The sequence below is a fragment of the Limulus polyphemus genome, unplaced genomic scaffold, assembly GCF_000517525.1.
Source record: "Limulus polyphemus unplaced genomic scaffold, Limulus_polyphemus-2.1.2 Scaffold69, whole genome shotgun sequence".
Taxonomy (NCBI): Eukaryota; Metazoa; Arthropoda; class Merostomata; order Xiphosura; family Limulidae; genus Limulus; species Limulus polyphemus.
Genome location: NW_013665679.1, coordinates 1,112,224 through 1,115,552, shown reverse-complemented (window position 1 = coordinate 1,115,552; position 3,329 = coordinate 1,112,224). Strand labels below are relative to the sequence as shown.

The 3,329-nt window shown below is 36.1% G+C and overlaps 1 protein-coding gene across 1 annotated transcript in view; it reads left to right on the top strand.

The window, feature by feature from the left end:
• Positions 1-2,100, top strand: part of LOC106465597 (alpha-mannosidase 2-like) — a 43,448-nt gene extending 41,348 nt beyond the window's left edge. Inside the window, exon 4 of the transcript XR_002612116.1 lies at positions 1,148-2,100. The gene's annotated coding sequence lies outside the window, so the exon portion shown is untranslated. The remainder of the gene's footprint in view (positions 1-1,147) is intronic.
• Positions 2,101-3,329: the final 1,229 nt, after the last annotated feature.

Here is a 3,329-nt window from a genome sequence, read left to right as displayed (position 1 = left end):
AGAAAGAATAAACTAGTTTCATTTAAGAAAGGATTTGTGTCGCTAAAGTTTCATCGGAATGAAATTATACGGGAAACTAACTAACGACCAAAGACGTAACAATAGATTTTAGTATCTTTGTGATTATAAATCATATTAGCTTTCCCAGTTACATATTTTTTGTCAAAAGTAATATATATTTTCATGTTCATAAAATAGGTTATTTTTTAAAGTGATGAAGTGGTTCTTCCTGGTAGTGAAAACACTACTTTTTTTCTTAATACTTTCGTAGTTAACATATCGCTAACACTCAAAAATTCAACAATAAACGGTTGGCTCTAGCGAGGAATTTAAATCTATAGGTTCATTAAATTAATTGAACGCATCTTTTTAATGCTTGGAAATAACGTAGATCTTAAATTAACACAATCTTTATGCGAGCTGATAACTACTTAATGGTAGAACCAACATAACGTAAAAAACAAACAAACAACATTTAAGACATTTATATCACTATCTAAGGGTACCTGCTAAGGAAGCCAAAATCGTATTAATGACAATGTTCCTCTTTCTTTTCTTATTAAATCCCCAATGACTTCATTGAATGCTAATTGCATACTCTGCTTTGTGGAAGGTAATAATTGGCTCATTTAACTGGTTACGTAGTTATGTCTTTAAATTCAGGCCCGGCATGGCCAGGTAGTTAGGACGCTCGACTCGCAATCTGAAGATCATGGGTTCGAATCCCTGTCACATCAAACATTCTCGTCCTTTCAACCGTGGGGGTGTTATTATGTTACGGTCAATCCCAGTAGCCCAAGAGTTGGCAGTGGGTGGTGATGACTAGTTCCCTTACGGCTGGTTAGTGATTTTAGCCAATTATCATCTTTCCCTCAGAGATTTCTCACGTGACCAATGCAGTGCACCACAATTTTCGGTTCTTGCCATGATATTATGGTACACTATGCCACATGATGTAAACAATCTCGACCTTTTGTTCACTAGTCTCTGTTAATACCGCTACTTAGAATTTGTAATATAAACTATTGATATGGTCTGGGCTTGCTGCTTGCCAAATCATACCTTTTCTATTCCTGAAGTTCACATGTTTATTCACAAAAACTATTTGTTTTTAAATGCATATTTCATTGATTTTTTTCCATTGCAGATAGCAATGAGCAGTAGAGCCGGAGATATTGGACGTCATTATGCTTCTGGAAGTGCAAAACGTAAAGGGAAGGAAGAAAAAGAAAGAAGAGACCAACTTGTGATATCAAAAACATGTAAGTTGACAGAATATTTTGATGTTCATTGTGATGGTGCTGTAACGGCTGAAGCTGGAAATATAGGAACAACTAGTACTAGTGCAGCAGAGGGCATACAGCAACAGCCAGCATCCATTGAATACAAAAGAACAAGTACTCTAATGATATTGGTGAATGGCCAAACAATTTAAATGATTGTGATCGTGAATATTGGATAGCCAAGGGAAGTGATGAATGTCAACATGCTAATAGTAACTTCTCTTCATCCATGCGATTGTATGACAATGAAAAGAAACCTCGGCACTATCAGAAGTTTTATTTCACACATGTTCATAAACCTACAAACAAGCAACATGCAAGAAATTGGTTATGCTATTCAGAAAGCAAAGGAAGCCTATTCTGTTTACCATGCAAGGTTATGACTTCAGTATGTTCACCGAAGTTTATTGAATAGGGGTTTAATGACTAGAAAAATGCAAGCAATCTATTACGTCGACATGAAGAAAGTTCCTCACATAGACAAGCTTTAATTTCACTGTTGATGCACAAAAACAAAGGTTTACGTGTCGATTCCCAACTTGTGAAAGAAATGGAGACTGAACAAAGGTATTGGCGCACACTTCTAAAGCGAATAATTGAAATTGTAAAGTTTTAACAGAACGAGGCCTTTCATTTCGTGGTAGTCATGAAACTGTTGGCTCTTCTCATAATGGAAATTACTTGGGGTTGTTAGAATTACTGGCCAAGTTTGACCCTTTTCTGGCAGAGCATATAAATACTCATGCAAACAAAGGAAGGGGACATAAAATCATACTTATCTAAAACAACATGTGAGGAATTTATCAATCTGATTGGATCCAGCATATTGGATCACATTATCTGTGAAGTGAAAAAATACAACTATTATTCTGTTTCATTGGATTGTACTCCAGATATATCTAATGCCGACCAGCTGACTTTGGCTGTGCGCTATGTTTTGCCATTTGGACCAGTTGAAAGATTTGTGAAGTATTTGGATATGTAAGGTCATAGTGCTGAACAGCTTGCTCAAAGTTTACTTGACTTTTTAAAGGAAAATGGTATTGATATAAAAGACTGCCGTGGTCAAAGTTATGACAATGCCAGCAACATGGGTGGCAAGTATAGTGACTTACAATCATGAATTAAAGAGCTGAATGAGTTTGTGGATTACATTTCATGTTTTGCACATTTACTAAATTTGGTTGGAAAATGTGCTGCTGAATGTTGTCAAGAAGCATTAATTTTCTTTGAATTTGTAGGAAGCCTGTACACATTATGTTTCTGCTTCAACCTATCGGTGGGATCTCCTTTCAGCTGCATTATCTGATGGTGGTGCTCATTTGCCCATTGTGAAAAGAATGTCAGATACCTGGTGGTCAGATCGTGCTGATGCAACAAAAGCACTTTTACACAGCTTTTCTGCAACAAAACAAGTCTTGGATGGCGTTTGAAATAACAATGATCAGAAGGCAGAGTGTCGACAGCAAGCTCTTGGACTACTTTCAACCACGATGAAGTTGGAAACAGGAATAATGGTCATATTGTGGGATCAAGTATTACAGCTTTTTCAAATGACCAGTGTCTCTTTGCAATCTTCTGGCCAAGACTTGAACACAGCTTGTGCACTCTGTGAATCCTTGCATGGATATATTCAAGCTATGCGGTCTACTTTTTCAGACATTGAGTAAAAAGCCAAGGATCTGACTGAGTGTGAAGATTATCAACAACAAACTCGAAGAGAACACAAGCGAAATCGCGAGTATGATGATTTCAGTGGTTCCAGTACTCTTGATCCACTTGTTGAATCTCAAACGCCCTCTCATAAGTTTTTTCATTTTTCATCGGCTTTTTCACATACAAAAATGTTTGTGTTTGAAAGTTTTCTTTCGGTGATTCCTAAATAAAATAAAAATTATGGTAACAAAAATTATATGTAATAATTTATAGTTGGGTGGTGTTAAGTCAACCCACTAATTCCCTTTTCTCCTGTGATTACTTAAGCCTTATAATTTGAAAAACAGAAATGCAATTTCCAGGAAATAAAACTTATGGTTTTTGAATTAT